Here is a 14,628-nt window from a genome sequence, read left to right on the forward strand (position 1 = left end):
CAAGGATTTAAGAAGAAAACTAAGTGAGGGTGAAGGGAGACAAAGAGGTTGTAAGTCATGGCAAAGAAGAAAAATTGAAGGGAGGAAAAAAAAGCATACCGGGTTAGCTTTCGAAGTTCATTTTAGTGTTGGGAAATGAGTTCAAAGTTGTTTAAACATGTTTGGGTGGAAAGTAATAGATTTAATGCATTGTTCTTAGATTTCTTGAATTAGGATTTTTATGAGAGAATTTGAAAAAAAACGTGAAATTGTTGAAATTGATACATTGTGATAGGATAGGTTGATAATGATGCTAAATAATGAAGGATGGAAGATAAAAATTGGGTGTTATGAAAAACAACAATGCGGTCACATTTGAAAAAAAAATTGAGGATGAACATGGAATGTATTAAAGCTTGTATAATTGTGTGTGATTGTGGTGTGTTGATGCATAAATGATTAAGTTGTATATAGGGATATAATAATATGTGGAAAAGTTAAGTAAATATATGGTTAATGTCAATGCATGCTAATATGTATAGGTAGAGAAATTAATGTATTGCAATGCAAATTATTGGAAAGAGTATTAAATTATATGTTCATGAAGTTAGTTAATTATGAAGGTATAAGGAATGGTATGAGGATTTATTTGGATGATCATATGACAGTTATTTTGTCATGCTTAGTAAATCACATATAAAAAAAAATTTAATTAAGGAGTTATCAAAAAGAAATAATTGAAGTATAAAAGTGTAAATCAATGAGGATTGAAGGTATTTACTACCGAAAATAAAAGATGCATTTTAAGGGAAATTAAGTTATCCGATTCTAGGTTTGTCTTCCCAAACAGGAATGAGGCCTGGCTCTCCTAGATATCAGGGCTCATAACAAAGGTTTTTTGGTGAAGCAACTATGGAACTTTCACCTTAAAACAGACTCTTTATGGATTCGTTGGGTGGCACATTATTACCTTTCTCATACCACAATCTAGGATGTGGGTGTAAGGAGTGTTTCATCACCTCTATGGAAGTCCATTTGCAGTCTTAAAAACCAGCTGGTAGAACAATGCGGAGGCGTTCCTGCTGCAATCAATACTCTTGAAAGTTGGGATACTGGTTCAGGGACACTTCTTGTTAATGCTCATGAGTTCTTTAGGTCTAAAGGTGAGAGGGTCCAGTGGACTACGGTTGTTTGAGAGGAATGGTCTTTGCCTCGAAATAAATTCATTCTTTGGCTCGCAGCCCTCGGTAGACTCCGAACAAGGGACCGACTCAGCTACCTCTCCACAGAAACTCTTTGTTCTTTATGAAATAGTGATGACGAGACACACGCCCATCTTTTTTTCATTTGCAACTGGACTTCTTTACTATGGAATCGTGCTAAGAGCTGGTTAAGAATCAACCGGCCTATGTATACACTTTCCAGTGCCATCAGTGGTCTCAATGGTAGGAGAACAGAGCTGACGCAAAGAATGAGACGTGTGTCCCTTGCCCTGCTTGTGTATTTGATTTGGGATGAAAGAAACAACCGCATCTTTGCACACAAGTCAACCTCTGTAGATGCCACATTCCGAAGATTCCAAATTCTTTTCTACACAGTTTTGCATTTCCTTGAAAAAGACCACTCTCTTTACCACGTTGCTGCATGAGCAAGGCTAATCGATTCCCTTCCCCTACGTGACTGCATGGGGAAGCCTTGGCCATGCATGCTTGATGTGCTGGTCTTTTTTGTTGGGTCCCTTGTCTCTACATGAATAGCTATTATCCACTGTTCCTGGCTGCTAGTGAATTAATTTGTATGGTCGTCATTTTGCGTGGACGGCTGGGTTTTGTCCTTGCATGGATGAACCGAATCTTTCTTCATACCTGCATGGAGGAGCTGTTGTTTTTCTGTTTCTTGGTTGTTGTGTTGCTTCCCTCTGCATGGAGGAGGTGTTGTTTTATATTTCTTAGCTGCTGCCTCTGTCTCTGCATGGAGGAGTCAAAGCTTGTCGCTGGTCTCGGCTGGTTCTGAGCTCCTGTTGTTGTTTTGTGTCCTCTGTATCGCCTAAAGTGATTGGTTGCTGCTGTAGCTGTTTCAGCTCCTTGTCGCCTTGATGCTTGCTCTTGTGGCTTATTCATCAAATCAGGCTCTCCTTTCTGGGCCCACTAGGCTTTGTCTTCGGGTGGCTGTGCGCTCACATATTTTTGGGTGTTGGAATTTTGAAAAAAGTACTCTCAGTTATGGTTTTTCTATAGAGAAATGTTGCTTCGTGAATGCATGGTTCATGCATATTGGCTACACATGCATCACTTTGCTTTCGGGTCCACCTGCTTTTATCCGTGGTCTCTATCCATGGCTCTTGGGATTTTGGGTAAATGTAGTTAAGCATTTTTGTCTTGATGGCTTGTGGATTTCTGTTTCCCTTGGTTATTTTTGGCACCTATATCTTTGGGTTCTTGGCACCTGTAGAGAGTCTACCTTCTTTCTATATATGAGAAGGTTTGTTTCTCTGGGTTGTATTTTTTGTTTGCGCTTGTTGGGATCCTGTTTTCACCGGCTTGTTCTGTACACATGTATTTTTGGCATGCTGGTTTTCTAGCTAATCTTGCTCTTTGATCTATAAAATTCTAACATTTGATAAAAAAAAAAGTTAGGAAAATATGTATTTTTGATAAGAGATACCAACAGAAGAATTAATTAGTATGAATGGAATTAATGTTGAGACGAGAAATTATTGGAATATGTAATGTTGAAATATGTAACGTGACAATGAAATTATGTACTTGTTTAAATTCTAGATATGAATATTGTAACAAGCATGCCTTCCTTTTATTTATAGGAGGAGAATTTGTGGCGGAAACTTTAGTGGAGTGAGCTCGAACACTTGGAGCTGCAGGTAGGTGTTTCGCTCTTTAACTATGTAAAGTTGTTGTAGTTATTCTTTTGTTTTCTTTATGTGATTTGGGTTGTCTTTATTATGTACGTTTGATAATTATTAGAACTGAACTGTGTTATAGATGTAAGAGAATAATGAGAACACATGGTTAAGAATGAAAAGAATTATTTGATGAATGAAATGAATTAATATAAAAGATAATGAGTATGACTTAGTTGTCTAAATGGTCAGAAACTAATGAGATATAAACATTTGATTTTGACTTAGTTTCCAAAGTGGTGGAAAGCTAAGGTGAATAGTATTAGACTTAGCCATTTGCAGAGGCATGGCTAAGGTGGTACGGACAAATGACTTAGTTGTCCGTATGAACATAAACTAAGGTGTGGATATAGAATTTAGTCATCTATATATGAAATGGCTAAGGTGCTAATGAATTTGATCAGGAATTGAGGAAGACCTGGATTATTTGTGTGATTACTTGGTTGTCATTAAGATGGGGACCAAGGTGTCAAAAGAAGTAAACTTTATAACCAAACTATGAAGCTTGGTAATCTAGAATCCATCTCAAGTAACCAAAGTTCGAGGATATGTCTACAGAAAATTTATTAGAGATTATAGTGAGAGAAAAAAAAGAATGTGTGTGAACTATATATATGTGTAAATAAATTAAATTAGTATTACTAAAAAAATTGTGTTGCATTGTTATAGGTCATTTTCATACTGCAGGACAACCTTGATTCTCTTCTTTTGTGGGTAGTTATTTACTACGTATATTTTAGGTACGTGGATTATGTAATATTCTAGTTCACAAGGATTTGAAGTTATCTTTTGGGCTTGTAATTAATGTTTAGTCATATACCACTTTTTAGATAATTAAATCTCTTTTGTGTAGACATTAAAGAATTTTAGTATGCATGTAGATAACTTTATAATATGCTTTGTATTAATGAAATCATGTATGAAGAGAAAAGATATATGACACTACTATTAGAATGGAAAATGGTGAAGGTATAAGTCGAAGTGGATGAAGTGATGAGAATTCAGTTTTTGTTGAAGATGTTCTAGAATGGTTGAATCATAACTACGTAGGATAAATTGTGTTTTAAGTTGATGTCGACACTTGAAAAGATCAATTTATAAAGGAGACTCTGCTAAATTTTTGGTAGCCAGTATAATAATAATAATAATAAGCTTAAAAATTATTGTCAGGATAGTTAGGGATCAGGGATCATGATACACACACACGCTCATATGCAAAAAAAAATCCTAATTTTTCAACGAGTATTGCATAAATTAAATTGAGGGTGTTACAAGTTCTATCTAATTTTAATGGCTCATTAATTATTAGAAAATTAATAAAGGGTATATTTATCTTACATAGTAAAATGAATTATTTATCCCAATATAAAAAAAATTAGAATTGTTTACCAATAGTTTTGTTTGTCTTTTTGTTTCTTAGAATATAGTAAAAAAAATATCTTCACCCTTAGAAAAAGACAAAAAAAAAAGGCATGCATTTATGGGTACTTTTTGTGAACTTCTAAAACATGAATGCATGAGATTTAGTAAATAGAGAAGAACCTATTGGTAAAAGACAATAGCTCTAACTTGAAGTATGAAACACACATAAGTGAATAAGGAGAAATTGAGATTTAATATGAGAAAGACAAAAGAGTGAGGGGACTAAACTAAAAATATATAAACAAATGAGGGACAAATGCAAAAAGAAAAAGAAAAAATGCTATTAGCCCTAAGAAGAATAAGAGGGTTGATGGTAGAAAAGAGAGGAGGGGAAAAGGAAGAGACACTCTTCTCTTCAGCATCTTATTCCAAAGAACAGGTGGAGAAAATCACATGCAAGCAAACACATAAGAGAAATTAAGAGGTTTGAGTGAAGATTAAAACATCAAAAGCAAAATAAATCGAGGGTAAGGAAGGCAAGAGGCTAGCGACAGTAAAGGAGGAGTGGAAAGAGACCAAGAAAATATGAGGGAGAAGAGTTTTTAGGGAGTAGAAAACGCAACTAGGATAAATCCAAAACCTTCCTAGAACAATTTCTAATACAATGGGTAAGTGTTGTACAAAAGTTGTCTCTTAGATTAAGGTTTTTGAGGATTTTTCTTGGGTAGATAGAAGTGAAAATAGAGTGTGAAATAGGAGAGAAAGCTTTCATCCAAACATGAAGGAGATGGGGGGGGGGGCATGTATTACATGTTAAAATAAACAAGTATGGATCATACAAGAGGCCATGGTATGTTGAAACATAAACATGTAAACAAATTTTTGTTATTTTATAAAATTTAAGAACTTAACCTTTCTCTAAAACTATTTTTTTAACTATATGAGAAAAAATAAAATATAAAAAAGCCAAGTTCAATTAAATAAAACCCACCAAATCCATAAACCGAGGCAACTTGGGTTACCTCGACAAACTTTCAAACCATACTAACCTCATAGAAAGATAAAATAAAAAGAAAAAAAAATTATAAAGCTAAATTTTAAACCATCTCAATATTAAAAAAATAAAATTGACAAAAATATCTTTGAAAAAATCATAAGAAAAAAAAACAAAAAGAAAAGTAAAAGGAAAAAAAAGAATCATGTGTTTAAGGGGGGAAAAAACAATGTAGGGAAACATTGTAACTCCATAGTGGTTTTTGTGAGAAGCTATAGTACTTGTAGTAAATGTTTTCGTGCTACCTATCTTAGCTAAAGTTATCTAGGATACACTATTGGTTCAAAACATGTTCCTTCTAAATGTTTTTTAGAATGCATTAGTTTATTAAATTATGTTTCACCGTCGTTGAGCTAAGATGTTTAAAATCTTGAAAAAATATCAAAATTATAGGAAATTTTTAAGTAGTGTCATTAAATTACAGGAAAAAAACAAATCAAAATCAATTAATGATACAAAAATCAAAATGAAACATATCATAATGATCAATTCAAAATAACTCAAATGCTTAAAAATAAATTTGATCAACATGAGCTATGCGGCCAACCTAACCTTTTAAGCCCACGATCTGGGTCATGGAATTCACTAGGTTTAATAATTTAATTTTTTTTGTGAGTATAGGATAAACAATAATAAATAAAAAACTAAAAGTTGAAAATGGAAGAAAAAAATAAAGGAAAATAAATTTGCAAGATGACTTTTTTTCTATAAAAAACATTAACATTGTGACATATTGAAGTAGCCCGGGTCAACCAAAGTTAAATTGTTATATCCATGAGAAGAAACATGAGACCGTGATAATCATATAAAAAGCAATTTTGAACAAATTAATTTCATAGGAAAAAGAAAAACAAAACGCATCGTGAAGACAAATTCAAAATAAAATAAATGTCTTTTTTTTCAATATGGCATATTTAAATATTGGAACAACAATTTATTAAATTGACTCGGATGTTATTGATTAACCTGTCAAACCTGTGACGCGGGTCATAGACTCAGTTAGGTTTAATAATGTTTTTTCTAAAATTTATTTTTTACCTAAAGATAAAATAATAAAGTTTTTAAAAAATAAAACAAAAAATGCCAAAAAAAACCCTAAACATGTGGACCTTCAAACTTAGGCGTGCGAACGAAGACCTGATTTTATTTTTTTATATATCTTATTAAGGGGAAAATGACTTGTCATTCAACCTTTTTTATAAAAAATAATAATTAAATGATGCTCAAATTCCGACCACCATAGTGGTAGCTCAGAAATTAGGGTAAAGTATTTTTTGACCTAAAAACTCATATTTCAACCCATTTTAACCTAAAAATACCTTGTAAACAACCTTAAAACATCTAGAAATCAATTTATCAACCTAGGAAACCCAAAAAAGGTCCAAAAACACAATAAAATTGGGTAAAAAAAAATTCTTCGACTTCAATATGATTTTTTAGGAAATATTGAGATTCTAAACAACCAAAATCAAACTTCTCTCATCAAATGAAAGCCATTGCCATCAAGATCAATCATTTTTGTTGTTGGGATATGTGTAAACAACAACTTTCTCTCTCTCCTTTCTCGAGGACGAGCAAGAGCTAAGTGTGGAGGTATTTGATGCAACCATATTATTTGATAGTTTTACTCACATTTAACTAGTATTTTGCCTATGTTTTATATATAAAATGCCTTAATTTTCTTTGTTTTATGTTTTGAAGGCACTTTTGGATGTAAGATTCAAAAAGAAGTAAATTGGAGATAATTGGCAGATTTGACCTCCGATCGATGTTTTGTACAGAACTTGACCTCTAGAGGTCGAAACGAAGTGATTGCAGTGGCATTAGAAAGCTAATATCCATACCTTTCTATAAATATATGGCAAGAAAAGTAAAAAGAGAAATTACATAGAGATCACAGCCTTCAAAGACAAATCTTGCATTCTACCAGTGTTGATCTTTGCTATTACGACTTGAATATCTTGAGCTAGAAAAGTTCATTTGATGCAAACTCAATTTGGTTGGATTCCTAACTCAAAGACCTATCATCATACCAAATTTCATTAGAAAATGAGCTCATATGAGTTTTCTAAGATGCCATATGAATTCTTCCAGCAAACAAGTTTTGTGAAGAAACAAGTCCAAATTACTTCCAAAAGCATCCAAACCGACATCCAAATCTTTAGTTCGGCAATTTAACTCTTATAAGTCCAAAATCAAAGTTTGAGGATTTTATGCAAGACTATTTCTCCTTATTTAGGAAAATAGTTATTGAACTACTTAAATATAAATTGTCTACTTAGGTAAGGATTATTTTGTAGAAAAGAGATATAAGGGTTTCCTATCAAATAAAAAGAAAGAGAGAAAGGAAGAGGGGGCGACCAACCAAGAGAGAAAAAATGGACCTTCCTCTAAAAAACCCAAAATCATCCATTCTTCTTCATTTTTGATTAGTTGTTCAATAGACATGCAAGGCTAAACTCTTTTTCTTGGTTGCAAGGACACAAAAACCTTCGGATTTCAAGAACTGTGAGATTTATTTTACCTTTTCTTTTTTGTTTATATGATGAATGAATATGTTTGTTCTCTTATGCTTATTTTCTCTGATTATTTATTTTAATTGCTAGAGCGGACTCTAAGTTATTTTTGTGAATAATCTATTGCTAATTTTGCTATTAAAACCAGAGTTGTGATATATAAAGTTGTGAAGCAACTGAGTTTAATAATTATGGCAGATCTATGTTATTAATCTTAAGAAGAACATTCAATCAAATCAAACATGAACGACAGACAATTATGTTGTCTAGATTAATCAACTTATCTAGTTCTTAAAGCTGCCATTGAATTTTAATTAGTGTGGACATCGTGATTGTTTGATGGTTATGGTTAGTTATACGGCGAATCTGTTAACTAACCAATGTTAAGAAAAGATAAGGATTCAGAATATAAATTGATGTTTTGTTTTAATGATCAGTTCTGATTTCTGTAGATGGATGTTTACTTGAAACTAAGATTTGTTCTCTTGATAATTTTCTGATTTATGTAATTTAGCTTGATTGTTTAATTCTACTATAGTCTAGATAATCTCAAAATTCCCCCTAATTGCATATCATATAACATAAAAATCTGAACTAAAACTTCCTCGTGGGATTGATCCCTTACTTGCTCTATACTATCTTGTTTATTTAAGCTAGGGTAATTAATTTGTGCGATCACGACATCACACCAAATTTTGGTGTCGTTGTCGGGAAAATGATTTTAGTTCATTCTTATGATGTGATTGTTATTTATTTTGTTAAAAAAACAAAACAAACTTTTTTGCTTCCGACCATACTATACAGTACAACCGGTACTGCTTAAAACTAATTTTTTTGTGGAATTAGGTCTTGGCCTTTTATGTCCTTAAGGGAAACGATGTTCTGAACAAGACTGATGACTTATAGCCATAAACTCCACCCTATTGAGGCCAAATTCAGCTTTTTTCTAGGGTTTTTAGGCAATTTTTGTGTTCTAGCGTAGGATTTTCATTCAATTTGCACTACTTTAAATCTCATGTGTGGTTAGTTTCTTTTGAGTTTTCTTAACAATTTATGCTTGTAACCCGTTCTACTAACCAGAGACAAGTGCATGTAGATCTTGAAATAGAAAACATTTTACGTAGGTTATGAAAAGAAGCTTGCATTAACACTATAGTTGTTACACGACAACAGACACTCATGGAGCTTGGTGCTCCTAATATGGAGAATCAACTATTGTGCAAAAACATCGACAACAATGCCAACTTCAAGCTCAAGTTTGGTTTTATACATTTACTGTTAATATTTAATGGACTTGCCGGAGAAGATCCTTATACTCATCTCAAAGAGTTTCGCATGGTTTGTGTTGGCATCAAACCAAATGGAGTTGACAAAGAACAAGTTAAGTTGAAAGCTTTCCTTTTCTCTTTAAAAAGGGCAGCAAAGACATGGCTTTTATCTATTCTCCCAGGTTCCATTGGAACTTGGAATGACATGAAGAAGATTTTCCTTGAAAAGTATTTCCTAGCCTCTCGAGTTACCAACATAAGAAAAGAAATATGTAGGATTCAACAATCTCATGGGGGGACTCTTTGAGTGTTGAGAAAGATTTGAGCCATTGTGCATTCAATGCCCTCATCATTAGATACCCAGTCAACTGCTCCCTTTTTTTTCTATATTCTTTATTTAATAAAATAAAAAATTTGAATAAATATAAAAAATGAAAGATTTGAAAGAAGGATAAAAAATATCTTTGTAATTAAAACATCTTTATCTTATTAACATGCTTTTCTTTTTTTAGTATTTTATTATAATAATATTTTTTTACAACACCTCACCATAATCATAAAAGGAAGTTTAAAATAAAAAAAAACTAAAGTTTTGATAATTTGAACACAAATGCATTAAAAATATATATAAGAAAGATACGAAAATTGTGTGTTTATTCAGAGAACATTTTGGCTAATTTATCAAATCCAGTCTAGCTCTGCGGGGCAATCTAGAGACCCTTATACTCGGTTCCTTGCTTGACCCGAGTTTTAAATTAAATTAGGTTGAAGTTGACTTGATATGACTCGGTTGACATGGTAGGTCCAAACACAACTCGGTCAAAACACAATTTGACTTAAAAAAAATTCAAAACAACTTTGTTTAATTTTTTTGAAAAAAACATTTAGAAGATGTTTTGAATCAATCGACGTTTACCTAAGTTAACTCGTCAAACTCACGATCCAAGTCATAGATCCAGTTAGGTTTGAAAACTTTTTTTAATCTATTTTTTTTAATTATGAAATAATAAAAATAAAGTTGCATATGAAAGCAACGAATAAAATTCAAGCAAAAGAAGAAATACAATACATGAAGGGTTGTACAAAAAGAGTGCTTGCTATATTATAATATCATTCAAAAACAAACAAAGAATTTAATGGTATTTGATAAAATAATATCCCAAATATATATTGAATTAATTAATTTTAATAAAATGACATCGAAGACTCATTGTGCAGACCCATTACCTGAATAAGTTTCAAATTAAAACGGGTTGAAGTTGATTTGATGTGACTTGTTTCATAATCCATCGAGAGTCGTTCATATTGTTGTTTCAAGGCCATAAACTCCCCGACTGGGTACTCGATACTGATGGAGAGCTCCCAATTGTTGAGACACTACGGGCCGACCGCAAGTTTTCGGCTGTAGTGTTGAAGAGCCCGTAGACCTGATTTTTATCGGGTCCACTAGATGATCCTACCTCCATCCATAAATCCGGATCGAAATCCAAATGGCTCGAAGGATCGTCCCCATATCTCTCCTTCAACCAACTACTATTGGTCTCCTGAAATTTTTTTAAAAAATCATCATATTCAATTCAAGAAAATAATAACTTACAAAATAAAATGATTGAATGAACATATCACGAAGTGTTGAGCATGGTTGTCCATGAACTGTTGCACCCCCTTTTGACGGTCTTCACTCCGCATGTGCGTCTCGACAAACAACTCTATTGGGCTCGGCTCGCGTCCAAGAGACGTAGCTTAGAAGAAAAAAAATGTTGCAAGTTAAATATATTTATAAGCAACAACAAATTAATTAACGATATATTTCATTTAAATTAATCTTACCATCTACTTCGCATGTGCACTGGACCATGAATTTGTCGGTTCTGGTTGTCGGCACCAGACTGTGAGCATCGTGCGAACTGCTCAGATATCACATGCGCAATATATTACATCCATTTATCCCCCGAGATATCTCTCGCATTCCAATCTTCTAGACCGTTATCTCTCGCATATCTTTTTGCTTTTTTTTGTGTATCATACAAAAAATTACACAACCTACTTCTATAGTAACAAATTAGAATTTAGAACATAAAATTATAAAACAAAAAATTATATTATTTTCAGTGTTGCCTAGTTGCTGCGTGATTCTCCCATACCCTCCTCACAACATTGGTGTTCATGTTATCCCACTCAAATTTGTGTTGTGTATAAATAATTCATTTAAAATAAAAATAGTACAAGATATAAAATTAAAAAAATAATTTATTAAAAATAAGCTAGAAAATAGAAGTTAACACCTACCTGAAATCATCGAAACCATGCATCGATATTAGGTCTCCACTCAGGATGTCTAGAAACCTGACTCCATTGAAATAATAGAATCTCCATCGACAATTTAAACGCTGATGTTATTGTCCAGGCATCCTTAATGTTTGTGAACCTGAAATTAAATAAAATTAATAAAATTTTAATTAGTTGTTCATAAATTATGTTATAAGTATAAAAAAAACTAAAACCTAAATAAATTGACATTGAAAGGTCATCCTTCCAATGTGCTTGGTACTTGCGGGTGAATTGACCCCGCTATGAAGGCACAACACCTATGCGCTGTGAAATCGCGCTAGAAGAGGCAGCATTACAAGTTGGCGCAGGTGCCTCTTCTTGATTAGCATCTAAGGATAAGTCATCCTCGCTGCTAGAAGAACTAGCTGCAACCGTCTGCTGATGATGTCCTGTTGATTTTATTCTACGCATCTACACAAATTTATATGAAAAATTACATAATTAAATTTTATTATTTAAAAACAATTCGGTAGCACCTCCCCTATATTGGAGACTACCCACAATTTTCAAACTTGCAAATATTTACAATAACCACAAACCAATTTACTCCATTGGAAAATCTTATATACAACCTAACATCTATAGAAATTTAACATCTATATATTTTCAACTAACATCTATAAAAATACATAAATGGCAAAATAATAAAAAACATAACAAGCAATAATAGAATAAAATTGAGATAAAATAATTAAATTTAATTCTTCCTTTTCAATTACCATTTTCAAAGTAAATTCAATAATAACAATTAAAATTCAACAAAATTTTCAGATAATTATTACAATACAAACAATAAAATAATTAAATTTTCATTCAACACATTTACATAAATTTATATGAATAATTATATAATTAAATTCAATTATTTTAAAAACATTTGCTAGCACCTCTCCTATATTAGAGACTACCCACAGTTTTCATACCTACAAATATTGATAATATCCACAAGCCAATTTAATTGAGTCAATTGCAAAATCTTATATACAACCTAACATCTATAGAAATTTAATATCTATATATTTTCAACTAACATCTATACAAATTCATAAATAACAATTAAAATTAATCGAAATAATAAAAAACATAACAAGCAATAATATAATAAAATTAAGATAAAATAATTCAATTTATTTCTATATTTCAATTAACATTTTTAAGGTAAATTCAACAATAACAATTCAAATTTAACAAAATTTTCATTTATTATGGCAATACAAACAATAAAAAGAAAAAAAACTAAAGACTTTATGAATGAAAAATGTTTACCTTAATAGTGTGTTGATTTCAAGATTTTATCTACGAATAACACACAAAACAGAAAACAAAACAAAAATAACATAACAACCATTACTATGATAAAGATAAAGAAAGGAAAATACATATCTTTTAATATGTTGAAAACTATAATCAAAACAATTAAAATCCGCACCAATTCTTGCAAAAACAAAACACAAACGGAGAGGAGAAGAGAAGGTTAATTGATAAACGGAGAAAAAAATGAACCATGAAAGGGGTGGTGGGTTTTATACTACAATTTTACCGACGGCTTTGCCGACGGACATTTGAATAATATTTTCATGGCAGTGGCATTAAATTTCCGTCGGTAAATTCCATTGGTATATTTTGAATTTCGCAGTAAAAATTTTAAAAATCTTTCCAAAATTTTGGAAGTCCGTCGGCACATCCATCGGTATAGAGGTGTCAGAGCACGCACGCATTGGAATTTGCAGTGTTCGTCGGTGATTCCGTAGGTATCGGCACCGATAGACCTAGCACTCTGACAGTCGCACACACCTCTATGATGATATACCGATGGTGTGTCTGTCGCAAATAATGTTGATGATTGTGGCATGGGCAGGAAATATTTTGCAATTCTCGGTATGGTCGTTCATGATTGTGGAAAATGCAATAAATATTTTGCAACTCTCGGTAAAATATTGGCGGATGGTTTCCGTTAGTGTGTATGTTGGTATTTTTGCCATACTTTTACATATTTTTGTTGTATTGCCTATTTATCCTCCTACTCATACACTTAAATTGCTAACTTACCGAACAACACAATAACAACAACAAACAATTATAAAATAAATATTTCATGTTCCAAAATATCATCCATAATATTGCATTATAAAAAAAGGCTTTACACTTTGATGTTCTAATCATATTTAGTCAAAATTTTCATCTTCGTCGTCAATTGAATTGTTATCAGCTCCATCGCACTCTTCAATGTGCTTATCATCATCTTCATCGACATTTGCTAGTCCACTAGAGTTTAAAATAACATTTAACTCCTTTGCATCAACATCAACAAGACTATCATCAAAAACATGAAAATTCAAATTTTCTTCCAAGTCAATCGAAGGAGCAACTCAATATGGTTCAACCAACTCACTAACTTAAAAGACTTCATCTATCACACTTGTGTCTTCATTCTCATCCTGAACAACCTCGACACGACCCCTAGGTTTTGTTTTTAAAATGGATAACCAATCAACTCTTGATCGGTCCTTTCTAAAGGAAGAGGTGTATATGTAATAAACTTGATGTGTAACAGTCTGACTGTACGACTTGATAAATGTTAAAAGATCCTAACATACTTGATCAATGTTAAAAGATCCCAATATATCCTCTTAATTTGAGGGTAATTTTTTTTTAATTTACCAAAAATTCGGCAGAGTTTCGTTTGCATTTAGAATATCCCAAGTTATCGATTACTATCAATTTACTCAATCAACCCATCATCACAAGGTCCCATAATTTTGGACATTATATCAAACATCATAAGTCAACGCTTCATACAATCCACACAATATATATATCCTACGAGTAAGTTCAATATGAACATGGTCCACATATCATATCATAAAATTTAAAAGAAAAGGAAAACTAATATGCAAAGAAAGCATTTACAACATAATAAGTCTTCTTAAATATTTCAAAAGGGTTAATTACATCATAACTAAAATACTACATGCTAAACTGAACTTTTATACATACGTCAAGGTTTACACAACTATACTACATAAACGCGTTAATTCCCTTTTGTTTAAGTTAAATATTTAAATAAGTTTGACAAAGTAGAGTCCTAAACTAATAATTTCCTTGGATATTTGATGGACCTGTTACATAAATAAACATACCATTATGTTGATAAAGAATATATATATGCTCATGTAATGTATACGAATGAAGTACTAATTT

General features: G+C 32.0%; 1 pseudogene; it reads right to left on the bottom strand.

Annotated features, from left to right (window-relative positions):
* LOC133681400 (uncharacterized) overlaps positions 1-14,628 on the bottom strand; it is a 69,432-nt pseudogene that overhangs the window by 11,957 nt on the left and 42,847 nt on the right.

The sequence above is a fragment of the Populus nigra genome, chromosome 2, assembly GCF_951802175.1.
Source record: "Populus nigra chromosome 2, ddPopNigr1.1, whole genome shotgun sequence".
NCBI lineage: Eukaryota > Viridiplantae > Streptophyta > Magnoliopsida > Malpighiales > Salicaceae > Populus > Populus nigra.